Consider the following 17,089-nt stretch of genomic DNA (forward strand, 5'->3'; position numbering starts at 1 on the left):
AGTTTTCCTGTCCCCATGATGCCCTGTTCTCGCTCTGTCCCCATTAGGTTTAGGTCACAAGAATCAGGGATACTGCACCTGCTGATGTTGGATCGCTACCACAGCATGATATTAACTGTGAAAAATTCATAGAATCACTGGACTGGACAAAACCTCTTGGATCATCGAGTCCAACCATTCCTATCTGCCACTAAATCATGTCCCTGAGCACCTCATCTACCTGGACTGGTACCTCGAGGAATGGTGACTCAACCACCTTCCTGGGCAGCCTGTTCCAGTGCCCAATGACCCTTTCCGTGAAAAATTTTTTCTGATGTCCAGCCTGAACCTCCCCTGGTGTAGTTTGAGGCCATTCCCCCTCGTGCTGTCCCCTGACACTTGGGAGAAGGGGCCAGCTCCCTCCTCTCTACAACCTCCTTTCAGGTAGTTGTAGAGAGCAATAAGGTCTCCCCTCAGCCTCTTCTCCGGGCTAAACAACCCCTTTTCCCTCAGACGCTCCTCATAAGGCCTGTTCTCCAGCCCCTTCACCAGCTTTGTTGCTCTTCTCTGGACTCGCTCCAGAGCCTCAACATCCTTCTTGTGGTGAGGGGCCCAGAACTGAACACAGTATTCGAGGAGCGGTCTCATCAGCACTGAGTATAGGGGCATGGTGGACTGAATGAGGGTGCACAGCAGTGCCTCACCGGGGCTGCAGAGCCAGTGCTTGCAGCAGTGAAGCAAAGGGGCATTGTGAGGGGTGGCTGCTGGCACAGCCACCTCCCTTCTCACCCTGCAGACTGTAGCTGGTGGTGTCTGTTTTGAGTTGTTGCTGCCTGGAGAGGTGATTGAGAAGCAGCTCAGCAGTGTGTGCTCTGGCTGGGATGGATAGCAGAAACCTTGGACAAGGAAACTTGGTGGATAGTGGGATAACACTCAGGATGAAATAAAAAAATAATTATTTATTTTAAAAAATTATTTCTGTATAAGCTTTTGCAATTCATTGCAGTCAAAAATGGCTAAGTTGTCTGTGCCATGAGTGGGAGGAACCAAGAGTATATATGCGTGTAGGATCTTATTGGTTTTCCTAAAACCTACTATCTTGAGCCACAATCACTGTTCTTAGAAAACATCAGAATTGCAGCAGACTGCAATGAGTCCCTGAGCTGCCAAATTTAGTGCACTTCCATATCCCATCTCTTCTTGCAGGAAGATAGAGCCTAAAGGTTGTTCTTCTGCAAACTTGTGATCTAATCTTGTCAGCCTCAGGTGAGCAGAGAACTTTCTGTGCGTTCAGGAAGTCATGGTGAAAGACACTTAAATGGGCTTTTTCCTGAACATATAATACTTTCTAATTAAAATACCCCCAACTAAATAGCAACAAGTTATCTGCCACACAACTTTCTCAATAAGGAAAATGGTTTACAACAATTAATTGCTTTTCTTCTCTGCCAATACCACTGCATTGGAAAACTGCAGATTTTGGAGAGCTGTTTGCTTCAGATTTGTCAACTGCGCTAGATCTGCAAGCACAGTTGTGAACTACCCATCCACCAACTGTAAGACTGAGGTGAAAAAAGATGGAGAATGGCAGCAAGTTCCTTCCCAGCGCAGAAAGCCTGTTGTCCCCATTCACACAACAACCCCCCAGGTTCCCTTGCAGAATGAATACGAAGCACTGCAAGTGGAATCAGTCCCCACAGATGAAGAGGATGGCTCCCACAGCCTAGAAACATTCCCTAGGCTGTGCCATCCTCAAATGAACACCAAAACAACCTCCAAGAAGAAGAAGAAGAGAAGAGTCATTGTCTTGGGGGATTCCCTTCAGAAGGAAACAGAGGGCCCTATCTGCAGACCGGACCCACGTCACAGGGAGGTCTGCTGCCTGCCTGGGGCCTCAGTGAAAGACATCATTGGAAAACTTCCTTCCCTGGTAAAACCCACAGGTTATTACCCCCTGCTAGTGTTCCAAACAGGCAACAATGACATCCAGAGGAGGAAGCTGAGGGCAATTAAGTGGGACTTCAGGCCTCTGGGGAAAATGGTTAAGGGCTCTGGGGCACAAGTAGTGTTTACCTCCATTCCAACATCAAGGAACAAAGTGGGAGAGATCAAGAAAAATCAGTTGATTAATGCCTGGCTCCAAGCCTGGTGTGAGGAGTGAAACTTGGGGGTTTTTGATCATGGACTGGCCCATGCACCTCCAGGCTTCCTTACCAGGGATGGGGCATGCTTGTCTCCTAGGGGTACAAAAATCCTCACCAAAAATCTAGCAGGGCTCATTAATAGAGCTTTAAACTAGATGCGAAGGGGGAGGGGAATGAAACCAGGCTAGCTGGGAGAGCACCTGGAAGTGGCACTCCAGTGCCTGAGAGCTAGTGTGCTGACGAGAACCTCCTGTATATCAACTAAGAGCAAGTGGGGGCAAGTACATCTAGTGATGGAAAGGATGTAATTGGCACTGATGGGTTGGAAAATCCAAGTACCAGTACAGCTGCCTGGAGGAGAAGGACCTGGGGGTGTTGGTTGACAGCGATTGAACATGAGCCAGCAGTGTGCCCAGGTGGCCAAGAAGGCCAATGACATCATGGCTTGTATCACAAATGGCATGACCAGCAGGTCCAGGGAGGTTATTCTCCCTCTGTACTCGGCACTGGTGAGACCGCTCCTCGAATACTGTGTTCAGTTCTGGGCCCCTCACCACAAGAAGGATGTTGAGGCTCTGGAGCGAGTCCAGAGAAGAGCAACGAAGCTGGTGAAGGGGCTGGAGAACAGGCCTTATGAGGAGCGGCTGGGAGAGCTGGGGTTGTTTAGCCTGGAGAAGAGGAGGCTGAGGGGAGACCTTATTGCTGTCTACAATAAAGGAGGTTGTAGAGAGGAGGGTGCTGGCCTCTTCTCCCAAGTGATGGGGACAGGACAAGAGGGAATGGCCTCAAGATGTGCCAGGGGGGCTTCCGGCTGGACATCAGAAAAAAAAAATTCATGGAAAGGGTCATTGGGCACTGGCAGAGGCTGCCTAGGGAGGTGGTAGAGTCACCATCCCTGGAGGTATTTAAATGACAGGTTGGATGAGTTGCTCAGGGACATGGTTTAGTGGCAGATAGGAATGGCTGGACTCGATGATCCTGTAGGTCTTTTCCAACCCTATGATTCTGTGAACTTACGGGGAGGATTTGAATGTGGGAAGCCTTTAGGCAGGATAGGTCCTGGAAGATGGAGGGTTTGGGAAGAGTTTTTCTATTAGAGAAAATGATCCATGGAATGATGCCTTTGTACAAACCATCTTCTCCACCAAGACAGAAGAAGCCATCCATCATGTGGGAGAAAGCTGATTCCAGCAAGGATGGTCTTTGGGGTGTGATGTCCAGCCTCCTTGGGGGCAGCAGAAGGTAGGCAAGAGCTTGCTGAGAGGAAGGCCTGGTACTGAAAAAGGGTTTTTGTTGGTCTCAAAAGAGGAAACCAGGCAGAGAGGACATTGTGTACAAACACATAGAGTTTTGAAGAAAAATTTTCCAGGAAGTCAGAACTATTTCTGACTTCTGGGAGAATTCACACAACTTTCAGCAATTAGTGCCTTTGTGTTATAATGAAAAGATCAGGCAGAGGGCTGTTGTGTGCAGCTGTACTGGTGCACTGTGGTGTGGAATTGCTGAGGTGTAGCTGCTGTTGGCTTTCTAGATGTTAAGAAAGCCAATTCTGAAGCAGAAGTACTCCTTGAGGAGCTTGTACTATTTAAGGGTCACTCTCTACAACTCTTAGCTTGTGTCACTCCCAGAAATGTCACTGCAGGTTCCCCTGTGTTACTGCTAGTGAATGTACTGGCGTGGGGAGGATCAGATGCCGAGCATTCACCTGCTTGAAAACTGACCTAGCCAAAACCCCCACAAAATACAAATCTAAAATATGATGTTCGTCATGAGTGGTTCCCAGTTCTACTTGTGCCAACACTGACAAAGGAGAGTCTACATCATAGATTTTCATGGGCGTATGATAATAGTGAACCTATAGCTCAAACAGAACGTTGAACAGTGAAAGACTGGGAATATTTCAGTCCGCAAGGCATTCAGAGCAGAAATCACTAGTAGAAGTGAAAAAATAATCTGTGAATACTTCTTCATGGGAGTTTTGTTTGGTATCATAAATTTTCTAAAACTACTTCCAGACCTAAACAAACCACTTGCTACTTCTGGAGTACTTGGGTGCCTAGGGCTGTGAACAGAAAGCATCCCTCAGCACCCTTTTAGAGGAGAAATACTTGCAGATCATCAGCATCAGGTGCAAGTGTTGGCAGCACTGAGCATGGATTTGATCTGTAAGGCTTTCATTTATTTTTTTCCCCTGGGAAAAAAATGTTTGAAGAGCTCTCCACCTTGTTGAGAAAGATTTAAATGACTTCTGACTCAGGTGCATGGGACTGACAGTTTCAGGATCACCAAGATGGTGATGGAAAAAGTCTGACAAAAGGAGCACTTGTGAAGAGCCAAGCTGATTTCTGTGTTATTTGCTGCCCTAGGCTGGTGCCAGCCAGGCAGATGTCAGTGTGGGCTTTTCCTGGAGCCTTGACGGTTCACCAAGCTCCATCTGCCCGAGTGTAAGGAGGAAAGCTGCCCTCAACATGAGATGAAATGATCAGTTGGTATCCTGGCTAATTACTTCTCTTCCTTTTCAGTATGTTCCTCATCAGGAGGGTGCTGTGGGAGCACTTCTGCACTGCCACAGGGAAGTATTTTTGGGAGAGTGGCAGCTGCAAGAGCCCAGAGGGAGAGGGTTTTTCTCAGAGGCCAGCTGCCTCCACCGGAGTCCCTAGATGCAAAGGTTTTAGCTCAAGTGATCTTTTCAATGTAATAGTGCATTTCTAATTGATTTTCTTGTGGTGCTCTTAGGACAACACATCCTTCTTTAATGCTGTTTGTTACACATTCATGCATCTGTTCTAGGCTTTCTATTGAATAACATCTCAGGAAGTTTTCAGGCTTTCTTTTTAATTACTGGTGCCAAATTTGATTTTTCAGCATTTTTAAAATCCTTTTTAACAATTTTTGACAGAATTTATTACAGGATGATTAAACTGTAGAAACTTAATGCTTGATTGTACGTGTTGAATGGTACGTTATTTTCCAAAACATCTATACTCCTAAAAATCAACCTGAGCCCCGTAATCTTGGCACTAACACTGTATGGGTACCAGGTGAAGAAAATACAGATGTTGTTCTTGGCATGACATGTTCAAGAATTGCATTATTTAACAAGACTGTTTCTGGATCAAGGGGATAATGATCCCAAATCAGTGCATAGCTGACATAATGTTGGAGGGGCTGAGGGTTTGGGAGAGGGCAGGGGCTCTCAGCTAGGGGCTGCAGGAGACAGATCTGTAGGAATCAGACTTCCACTGCTCAGGGAACAACTTCTTCTAATTATTCCAGTTCTTCTCAGTCTTATTTCTTTCAATGAAGCCTGTTGTCTGCATGTTGAATCCTAGATGCTATTTCCCGAAACAACCAAAACTGTCTTTCCAAGATCATTTTATATCTAGCTTACCAATAGCGACAATAGGAAAGGCTGACCTGGTTCTTATCCATCTGTTCTTAATAAGCTTAGATTTTCCTTCCAGATGCTTTACTGCAATGTCAGAGGACGCATTAATTGCTGTGCCAGTGCTCAACCTGTAAATACTTGGGAAATGTCTACACGTGATATCCCCACCGCTGGAGGAAGACGTGTCTTTATCCATTCTCAAACAGAAGCTTTATTTCACTGTGTGTTCTTTCAGTCATTTTTCTTGGGCTGTATCTCCAGCTCTGGTCTCCTTCATTTATTTTTTTTTTCAAAATGGTTTTCCTTTTATTAAGTCCAAAGGAGCTGTTATAATTTACATCAGTCTCTGCTTACTTTAACACCTGGTACACACTTACACTCCTGCTTCTTACAGACTCTTACTGCATTTTGCAGATAGGCCTTTGCATCTTCCAGTTTCTTTCCCTTCTGGAAGATCCTGTAGGTTTGTGATTTTTTTTTTACTGATACTCTGCCACTTCCATCTGAAGCTCTGATCTGTTCTTTTGTCCTGTAGGCCAGCTGACCTTCATTTTGCCTCTCAGCACAAGCAAGTCCTTCTAAGAGTTTTCTCCACATTCTTTTTCCTCTTGGACCCTCATACAACCTGACCTCATATTGATGATTAAACAAGCTCTTCCATCACAGAACTTGTTTGACTGGAAGTCCTTGTATCTGTCATAATGTTTTTTAAATGACTCCTTTTTTTGTAATTTTTTTTTGGCTGAACAACTCAAATTCCTGACCAACAGAATGGCCTCTGTACACTGCTTTGGTGTAGTCTGAGATGTGGTTAGTTTCACTGCATGGAATTATAGGCTACTAACCAAACTTAAACTTTGCGACAGCCCTGTAAAAAATAAATTTTTTCCATCAGGAACCTCTCCAGCTACTGCTACATCTGTACAGTCTGAGTAACTCCATGATGTCTCCTGTTCACTGGCTTTTCTTTTCCTTCCCAAATCAGGCTTTGGAGTTGTTTTTCTCCCCACCTCCTGCCCTCGACTTCTACATGCTCCTTCTACCATGTGGTGTCTAGGCAGTTTCCTGAATCTGCAGCATAGCTAAGGGACTCATAAGTAAAGCAAAAACTTCATTATATAACAGCTGGGAAGACCATTTGCAGGACTCCTCTCTGTATAAATGTTATCAACTGAGATAACAAATAACAAAATCATCGAATGACTGTGAGATCATGAGGACGATAAAAGCTGTTGCTCGTGACGGGCATGAGCTCATTGTTCTAGGTGACATAAAGGACATAGACTTGGTAGCCAAGTGTTCTTTTCCCACACCTGCTGAGGTTTTGTTGGGAAACCCAGGGAACCTCAGCTGAATTGACTTTTATAGATGAAATATCAATAACAACCAAATAATACTATAGCTACCTATCCAGGGTCAGGTGTCTGCTCGGTGCATATACCATGTGCTGGCACACTCAGAGGGCAGAAAATGGTATGTCTGGACTCAAACACAGGCAAAAAAAGAAAAGTAAAAACCTTTTAGGACCAGTTCTCTTCCCTGAGGATTTGGAAACTAGACGGTGTTCTGGGCTATGGAATGATGACAACAATCCAGGAATTTCTGCTGAGTTTGGTTTTCTTTCTCAAGACCAGGCCACCAGAAGCTGATCAACTTTTTATTTCCTTTTCCCCCTCTCCCTCTCCCTCTCCCTCTCCCTCTCCCTCTCCCTCTCCCTCCCTCCCTCCCTCCCTCCTTCTCCTTTATTATTATTTTTCTTTTTCTTTCCCTTATTATTTTTCTTTTTCTTTTCTCTTTCTTTTCTTTCCCCTTACACCCTTCTTGTGGCAATTCTCCACTTTTGATCATTCCTGGTGCTCACTCATTTGGCAGCATGGAAACCTGCCTTTACTGGCTGGATGGTTCCCTGCAATGGATTGACTATAGGTACCAGGTAAATTCCAGTGCACCCCTGAAGCCCAGCTCCAGGTCCCAGACACTAGTGGAGAATTCCTGCTTGGAGTATTTGGATTTTCACAAGGACTGCCCTGTCAATTGCACACAAGCTTTCTCTATAGTCCCATGGTGCTGGCCAATGCTTGGAGTGTCATTGATACTCTCAAGGGAGCTTCTGAATGCCACTTCTAAGCATAGTTACCTGTCCTAGGAGGAGCTCAAATCTTCGTCAAGGCCGTTTTTTACCTGGACACATATATTACATATATGTTATACAAATTTTGGGGAGGGCAGGGTATGTCATCACTCACTGGAGAGCTGAAAAAGTTCTGTTCAGAAAGCTGCTTCTCTAAAGTCCAGTGTAGCACTACTTCAACTATTAACTACTTTGGTTTTGATGTTTATGCTGTCTTTACACAGATCCTAGAAAGAACATTAAAAGCCAATTACCTGTAAAAGACACTACCTTAATTTCTGTAGCCTTCAGCCTAGTCGGCAGCCTTGCCCATGTGGAGAAGTTGTTCCAGGCAAATCAGGAAGGCACTTTGATATTTCAAGTTCATTCACAGAAATATGAGAGAAATTTTGAAGGTAGAATACTTGTTTATAATTTATTTAATTTATATATAATTTATTTATAAATTATTTATTTAGTACATGTGATGCTAGCTTGGTAGGGAAGCTTCTTTCCTGAATATGCCTCATGCAGCCCCACGATCAGCAGAAGTGTCTGTCCTAGACAGAGGGAATGTACACATTTAAAAGCACTTGCTAGAAAACTGTGTAAATTGGAGAAGTAGAGGAGATGCTGATTGTGTCTGACAGAGCATGAAATGCTGGAAATATATAAAATTTCCCATTGTTTTGTCTAACTTTGTGATTTAATGGCTGGAGCTTTTGGAGACCCATACAGTAAAAAGTTTAGAAAAATAAAGTTATGGTATCCAACACACACAAACACAAAAGAAAAGTATTAGAGGGGCAGTTTGAGACTAACACGTAGGTCATGGTGCATATGGCACCACAAGTTATGGAGGAGTTGTGAAAGAGAAAGTGCTAAGGAGGACACTGGACTTGCTGAACCTGTGTAGAAGGAGACCTGCATGAGAGACAGCCTTTGGTTTTCCACCGCCTTAGGGTGGTTGCTCAGCTGTGAGGCTGTTTGCTGAGAAGGATGTTGTTTGGGTAATGGATATTTTTGAGCAAAAAGGATAGGGTGATACTCAAAAAAGAAAAAGAGAAGATGTAAATCCCCTGTAGCTACTATTTTAAGTGCCCACACCCATTTCTGAAGAGCAGGATTGCTATAGCTCAAAACTGTGTGATGGGATGAAAAGAGGAGGCTTCCAGGTGGACAAGAGGCACATGCCTGCACTGCTCATGCTGCCAGTTCAAGCAGGAGCAACATTAGACAAAATGACCTCTTGCTATGGGAATTAGACAGAGAAGGAGGCCACAGGTAAGGCTATGTTCACAGTTTTTCATACACCCTTCCATGTAAGATTGGCTGAACAGGGACATGCCAAAGTGTGCTCCCTGGCTCCTGCCTTCAGCAGAGACATTCCTGGAAAAGAGGAGGAAGAGCAGCAGGTAGTGATACATTCCTTGCTGCCAGTGATGTGCAACTCAGGGACTTCGTAGGCCTGAGATAACATATTGCTATTGGACTTTGTTGGATTTCTCTTCTGTGGATTTGTTCATTCTTTCTTGAACTGCTCCAGACCTCTAGTATCTGCACTGTATCCTGGATGTGGGATCTGTGGTAGAGCTTTGCATTTGTCGAATAGCTGCTCTACTTCTGCCTGACTTCCTAGTTTGGTTGTTTGTTTTGTTTTGGTTTGGTTTTTTTCCAAGACATGGTCCAGAGAAATCTGAGATCTGAAATCTGAAATCTGCAAATGACAAGAAAAATCTGTCGTTGGCCAAACGGCATCTGGAGCCAGCTGGAGGGGTGTGGGGTGCTCAGTTCACACGTGCCATATCTCTAGCTGGCAGTACCCATCTAGCTTTCCATGTCCACTGGGGAGAGGGCTGTGGTGGCTGGAGAAGTGAAGACCCAAGGTCCTTGCTGTCTCAATGTTGAACAGATATGACTTGTGAGGTGTGGGAAACAGGTCTGGCCTGGCCTCCAGCCCTGAGTGAGAGCCACCACAGGCCCTGGACCCAGCATCGTGGTTGCCACTGTTGTGCTGGGCACTGGCAGTGGGCAAGGGGTCTTGGGGTGCATAGTCATGTGTATCACTGTATCTTGGACACTCCACCTGTCGAAAGGTGACATGACCCAGATGTCCAGCCACATACGTTGTGCTGTTTGCCATCTTTTCCACCTTTATCATCAGTACTATAAAGAGCAAATCCACTTTCTGGGCCTCTTGAGGCAAAGCAAGGCAAAACTGGAGGTGTCCTCTCACACACGACTTGCCCAGACTGGCAGTGGTAAGGGGCTGCAATAGCTGCACTGCCAGCAGGAGTTGGACACAGAGAAAGGAAGGGGCTATGAGGAACTTATTTGCTTTTTCCTTACACCTCTACATCTTTTCTCTCAGTGCATCACACGCTGGTGCTCATCCATGGTCAGTAAGGAAAACCACTGGTACTGGCTGGATTACTCTAACCAGTGGCAGGGTTATGGAGGGGCAGTAAGCAACTCTCCCTGCCCATGTTCTGGCTTCCTCAGGGGTTGCCATTTCTTTTGCCCTTCACCAGCAGTGCCTTTCACAAGTCTTGGGTCTTGCCTCCATGCCTCCCCATGGTGCACGTGCATTTTGATGTATTCAGCAGTTTCTCCTAATTTTACTTATAACACTCAGGACCCTGTGAGGTCAAGGTCTGAATGCTGTTTATTTCCTTGACCAAACCAGAGCCTTTCAAAACTGCTTTAATCTAAATAATTTTTATGCTGTGCATACATCTGTAAGGAAGGTGCTCTTTTCCTTTGAAACCCTAATAACTCACTGCAGGAGAGAGTGCCAGAAAGCTGACAAGGAACAACAGCAAAACGTGACCATTTCAAGACCTGTGGTGATGTTCTCCAATTGTGTGTGGAAGGGCTGAGGAGAAGGCAGTGAGTACCACAGCCTGCAGAGATGGGCAGAGCTCTAGGGATATGCTACCCCACCAGACCTTGGCCTCAAGCTCCACCAGGACATTAGGAAAAAATTTTTCATGGAAAGGGTCATTGAGCACTGGAACAGGCTGCCCAGGGAGGTGGTTGAGTCACCTTCCCTGGAGGTGTTTAAGGGACGGGTGGATGTGGTGCTGAGGGACATGGTTTAGTGTTTGATAGGAAAGGTTGGACTCGATGATCTGATGGGTCTTTTCCAACCTGGTGATTCTATGATTCTATGATACATACTGTGATAAGGAGGGAGCAGCGGCTGGGAGCAAGTGGGGGCAGAGTCCAGCAAACAACTTCTGGTGGGAGGTGGGGTAGGGCTAGGGTGAGCCTTTGATTTGGGAAACTCAAAAGTCTTAGGCAATTACCCCAGCTCACAAATAAAATGCTGCTTTGCAGACCCTTTAAGCCAAAACTTTCTTCTGATGGATGTTTCTTCTCTTTCTTTTAGCATCTCAACTACAGCGCTGCCACTGTAACCTCTGCACAGGTGAAGAAGGCATTTCAGGCTGATCAGAAAGGAACTTTCCAGTTAAAAGTAGGCTCTTGGCAGTGCCAGATTAGCTTCAACGGTGAAATATCTGTTTGCTTGATGTCTAATGCAGGTGGGATGCAACTAAAATACTGTGTATCTTAAGAGAAGGCTTGTAGGCAAGGAGGGGAAGCATTTTGTGGATCATAAGCAATCATGCTGCACTGGCATGAAGAGAAGGATGGGAAGAAGGGGATCTTCCATTGACCAGGCCAAGGACATGGACAGGTGTTGATGCAAAAAAAGTATACAGCCCCAGCATAAGCAGAGGGTGTGGGAATGAAGTGGGAGCTGAGGGTGGATTTGGGAGCCCCTGTACATGACTGCACCACATGATGGGGTGCAGGACCCATGCTGTGCCAGGCCTCTTGATTTTTGAGTCAGGATAACTACAAGAAAAGAAGTGCTCCTTGAAATGGGGCAAAACCAAGTTACAATTGGTTCTTCAGCTGTCAAATAGGTCTTCAGACGTGTGCAGAGTCATTGCAGAATAAAGGGTGGGGAAATTAGGAGTACTCCAAAAAGAAGTTTACCCAAACTTTCATGCTTTTCTTCCTGTGCCAGGTAGAGGACATGTTCAAGGCACGCTGCAAGACTGCTCCTTTTCTCATGGCTTACATACCTCAATGCCATAATCCATGCTTCTCATCCTGTGTGCCTTCATGCTTTATTTCAAGCCATGCTCCAGAGGAACCTGCAGATGCAGGCAATGAGGCAGATCTGCTGGTGCTGGGCAGCAGGGCAGAGAGAGGGGTGCAGGATGTGCTGGGATGTCACAGCCTTCTGCCATCAGGTTCCTGACTGGTGGTGGCTTCCCAGCTCTGGGGGCCTGCTGAGAACACCTGCTGGATGGGCTGCCCAGGAAGGACCAGCCTGATCTGGACCCCGTCTGTGGGGAGGGCTGGCCAGGTGCTGAGGGCTCTAGGCTGCTCTAGAAAAGGATGGTGTAGGAGCATGCAGGACTAGGGGATGGTAAGATGATGGTGTGAATGCTGAGGGTGGTTGTGATGAGGCGTGGAGCTGAAAGAGATCTGGGAGGTTGTGTATAGGTCTAGCACTAACCGCCAGCAGTCCATAGGATCTCCTGGGTCCTGCTCTTCATCAGCATCTGCACCACAACCAGGTCAGTTCCTTCTCCCCTCAAAAGTCACAGTTTAATCACAGTTGCTGAGCACGACGTGCAGATTAGTGTAAGATTGAGGCCCACAGCAGGAAGAACTAGAGGAGGGTGTGTATGAGCCAGGAAGTGCTGCAGAGCATGCTGAAGGGCTGCAGACTTATTGCAGGTGCTTTCAGGACTGCCAGAAACCAATCTGCCTTTTTTTTTTTATTGCCTGTAGTCTATCTTCCTGTGATATTTGTCAACCACTGATAATCTGCTCCATGTGCAGAATGGAAAGCTGCTGTTATTGCCTGGATGGGAACAACCTTTGGGTTGAACATAGGAAACAGGTAAGCATCTGTTGGAACAGATGCTTGGAACAGGCTGTCCAGGGAGGTGGTTGAGTCACCTTCCCTGGAGGTGTTTAAAAGACCTGTGGATGAGGTGCTGGATGATGACATCCAAAGGAAATTACTAGCTCAAGGCAGGCGTGTAGTGATACTTTCCCCAGTGCTCTCCCTGCCTCCAGCAAGGTTTGGTTTGGGGATCTCCTGTATAAGAGTTTATATCTATACAGGTAATAGCCCTGGATGCATTATCTTTTCAGTAATTATTCCATCACTTTTAAAATCTGTATAAATATTTAGCATCCACCTTGTGGCAAGTATTCCCGTAGCTGAACTGAATGTTGTTTGAAAGAGGCTCTCCTTTTCTTCACTTTGAATTTGACACCTGCTGGATTTATTTAGTAAATATGGCACAGACATTCTTCCAATAATTTCTTGTTCATCTCTCACATTTTTGTCATTTTTGCTGATTTTCCTCAATTCTTCCAGGAATTCCAGCTCTGAAAGCAGGCTGCCTTTACAAGGAGCTGGGGAATTTGTTGAAAACTCATTTTAACTTGAAAATTCTGTATATGTGAGAAAGGTTCACTCTCTGTTTACTTCTGCTGAGAAACAAGTCCCTGAAAACCAGCTGCTTTTCCCATCAGGGCCCAAGAGAACCATTCTGAAGCCTAGTACCTTCTCCTTCCAGGGAACTTCTGTTCCTTCCCCACAAGGCAGTCAGAAGAGTGTAAAATGCTATGGGGAGTGAGGTGGATGGCACTGCCTGAGGGCAGTAAAGGGAGGAGATGTGCATAGGTAATCAGACTGTACTGCAGCCACCAGCAGTCCTTAGTGGGGGACACAGAGAGAAGAGATGGATGGGAGAGAGTCCATCCGATTTGAAGTGGTGCAGGGAATGGCAAAGGCAGCAGAGACCCTGCCTGTAGCTCAGACATGAGTATGTGATTTGACTGATTTAAATCACTGGCTTTTCCCCATGACTTGTATAGGTGCTAAATCCAACTCTGCAAAGTGTGCAACACCACTATGGCCCAAAGCCCACTGCTAGCAAATATTCCTCTCCTTTGCAGTAGCCAGAACAAGGTGCTGCCCCTATAACTTCTGCAGGTGTTGAGCCTTGGTGTCAAACTCATCAGGATGGTACTTCTGAATTTCAAGTTGGTTCACAGAAATACTAGACAGATTTCAAAGATGAAAGATCTTTGTGCTTACCTATTGGTGTACTTAAAGCGGAGCTAACTGTCATATGGCTTCTTTTCCAAAATTTTGTTGAAAATACTTTTCTGCTTGGATGTAAGAAAAATGAGGAAGCATTTCGTTGAGCACAAGCAGCCTCTTTTAGCATGCTAAGAAGGGGAAGGTGAAGGAAGAGAAATATAAAACACAGAAAATAGAAGTAATTTTTTTGCAGACTTATCAAAACTGGGAGTGGCTCTGAATAGAGACATTTTAGAGTAACATCTCCATCTCCTTGATGCTACACCATGCTGAGCTTAGATTCTTAATACATGAACATCTTTTATGTAATTACAATTGGGAAATCAAAGGCCGAAATAAGGATGCAAGTGTGTTGGAGAGAATGATAGTGACTAATTCACAACGGCTATATTGTTTCTCTTGTGCATGCACAGCATAGGTGGTTGTTGCATGTGTTGTCGTTTGACTGTCTATCCAACTTTGATTTGCTGTGGTGCACAGTGAGCATAACATGCTGATGACTGCTTTTCTTTATGTGTGAATGTGCCATACAGCCAAGGCTTTTCTAAGCAGAAAAAAAACCCAAAACCACAACAAACTGCTGCAGCTATTGTCTTGAGGGAACAGGAAAGAAGAAAGGTTGGGTGCATCTTAGATTAAGCTAATTGTGACCTATATTTGAGTTTCTGTGGCATACATAGATTCTGTTCAAAGCTTGAAAAGAGTGGTAAAGCCAAGTCTGAGTCATCTGGTACATCCGAGCACGTCACTGCATGGGTGCTGATGAATCTGGCACTCATCAGAGAGGCTGCCAAACTCCCAGGTTTTCTGCATGCAGCAGGCTCTGGGCTTCCCCAGCCTCAGAAACATTGTCCTTTGCTGAAGTACCAAAGCCTCATCTGGTGTAGGCAACACCATCTTTCAGGTTGTAGGGATGTCAGGAATTACCCTGAGCATATCTAGTAAACAGCAAAACAGTGAGAGTGCCTGGGGTGGGGATCTCAGTGTGAGGCACTGTGTCATACTGATGGAAAACAGAAAAGTTGTAGTATGAATAAAGAAGAGTCTAGATCCCCAGAGAAGGACTATGAAGTTTAGAGAGGCCTGGGATTTTGTGGAGAGACCATACTATTATAAATGGAACAGGAATTTTGCTGGGTGTCACTATGCTTTGATCACTTGGAGTGTGGCACAATAAAAAAGATGTTCGCAAATTTTCACAGGCAACACTTCAAGTGTTAACCCTGTGCTATCACCATGAGGTCAAATAGGAATGGGTCACTTCTTTCAATACCACGAGAGAAGCTAGTGCTGGTTGGAAGTCAAGTCAGCAACCCCTGAATCCCAGTGGTCTTGGGACCTAAGTGAAGGGGAGAAAACATGAAACTGGGTGATGAAGATAATCAGCTTCTCAGTCAGCCACAATAACACAAAACGTCTGCACAAATTCCTTCTTACTGACAGCAAAATGCCTAAAGTAGAAATGGCAAAGAGGAGAGGGTGGGCTGAGTGCAGGAGCAGCACGAGCGAGGCTAGAACCACTGTGTTGCACAATGACATCTGCTCTCCCGGGCAGCATTCCCAGATGTCAGAAATCTCGCTACTCATTCGTGGTACATTTGTCTTCTCTTTCAAGAAAGAGTCCAGAGAAACATGAATCCTCAGACTGTGATAAAAATCTGCAGATGTCCCAGTGCTGCAACAAATGGCAGTAGGAAACAGGACAAGGAAAGGTATGGAATGTTATGCTCATCATTATTATTATCATGCTCATCCTGCCTGTTAAAATAACTCCTGTTTATTGAGTCCTCTCCTTTTTCAGGATGACTCATTTATCTGCTGATGTAGATTTGGTGAATTTAGGCTGGGCGGTGGGTTTGACAGCATTGTCAGGCTGTCAGTGTGGCAGGCACGTTGCATACGGAGCAACCAAAGAGAAATCCTAACGGCATTGAGACTGCCAGGCCAGTTTCCCACTTTCTGCTGATGAGTAGTTACATGGCTAGGGGTGTTCAAATATATCTGATGGAGACAGAAACGTTCTACCAGAACTGAGTTTCTAGAGTGGTGTTTTATATACTTCTATTAAGGCTGATAGTGGTGACATTTTCAAACAGGAGGTCCAACTTTGGTGTGCATAGTCATATAGCCTTTTGGTTTGCCACACAGCCTGCCAGTGAGCTAGGAAGCTCAGGGAATAAGACTATCATCCTGGTTTGCGGATGCTGTAGTCTGGAGCAGGAGGAAGAACGGTACTGAAGGAGGAGAGACATCAGTTAGGGGAAACCTGTGCAGTGTTGTTGGAACAGGCATGGACGAAGTCCTATAGCAGTCAGAGGAAATAAGAGAAATGGGAAGAAAGTGAATGTTCTGTTTGGAGTAAAAGGCAAATGTTGATAACCTTGAATAGTTTTGGTGAATGTTTCCTTCTTTGATTCCTTTCCCACTGTGTGGAATTGCACAGCCCTGCCCTGCAGTTCAAGAAAAGCATAGTTTTATTAAACTCTTAGAGTATAAGCAGGGATTGTGTGAACTGTTGGTGCCACTCCATTTTTTTGTTTGGTAGCTTACTGCCAGGAGAGGCCAATATGTGCTGGCACTGGTAAGGAGGGGTGATGAAGGGATCGTGATTGAAGACCTCTTTGTACTTTCTTCAGACAGGACTAAGTTGTAATATTTTTAGGCTTGTTTAAAAACATGTAGCCAGTAAAGAAAAGGTAACATTTTGCTGAAAGCATTATGTGATACATCGTGCTGCAGAGCATCACTATAACATACATGGGCATTCTCTAGTTGCAGCTTGCATTAGTAAGAGTGAAGAGTTCATCTAGAATGTAAAAAAAATGAGGGTTTCTGAAGCAGTCCCTGAAACATGACCAGGAGTCTCATGGAAATCCCTTGAATTTGTTGGTCTTGGTCACACTTGTTTTAAACATGCAATTGTATGCTGTTCACATATGTCCTGTTTCCCTCAGATCAGGACCATTCAGCACTGATGCAATAGGATACGAGGTATCTATCCATTTGCATTTCTTCACTAATTTGGAAAAAGTTAGTCTGTAGCGTTCCAGGTCAGGTTGGATGGCGCCTTGAGCAGCCTGGTCTAGTGGAAGGTATCCCTGCTTATGGCAGGAGGTACTGGAACTAGGTGATCTTTAAGGTCCCTTCCAGCTGAAACCATCCTATGATTCTATGGCTTGCATCAAGCGCATCTGAAATACGTGCCTGAGTCTGGAGACTGGTTTTGTTAGTTTACAGCTTCAGATAAGGATGGCTGTGCAGAAAAGTTTTGCAGGGGACACAGAATTGTCCATTCACACCATGGCATTATATATCTAAATGGCCAG

At 45.2% G+C, this 17,089-nt stretch overlaps 1 long non-coding RNA gene across 1 annotated transcript in view; it reads left to right on the forward strand.

Annotated features, from left to right (window-relative positions):
• Positions 1-15,390: 15,390 nt before the first annotated feature.
• LOC138721788 (uncharacterized) overlaps positions 15,391-17,089 on the forward strand; it is an 82,768-nt gene continuing 81,069 nt past the window's right edge. The window contains exon 1 of the long non-coding RNA XR_011337617.1: positions 15,391-15,484. This is a non-coding gene — a long non-coding RNA (uncharacterized lncRNA). The remainder of the gene's footprint in view (positions 15,485-17,089) is intronic.

The sequence above is a fragment of the Phaenicophaeus curvirostris genome, chromosome 1 (genome assembly GCF_032191515.1).
Source record: "Phaenicophaeus curvirostris isolate KB17595 chromosome 1, BPBGC_Pcur_1.0, whole genome shotgun sequence".
NCBI lineage: Eukaryota > Metazoa > Chordata > Aves > Cuculiformes > Cuculidae > Phaenicophaeus > Phaenicophaeus curvirostris.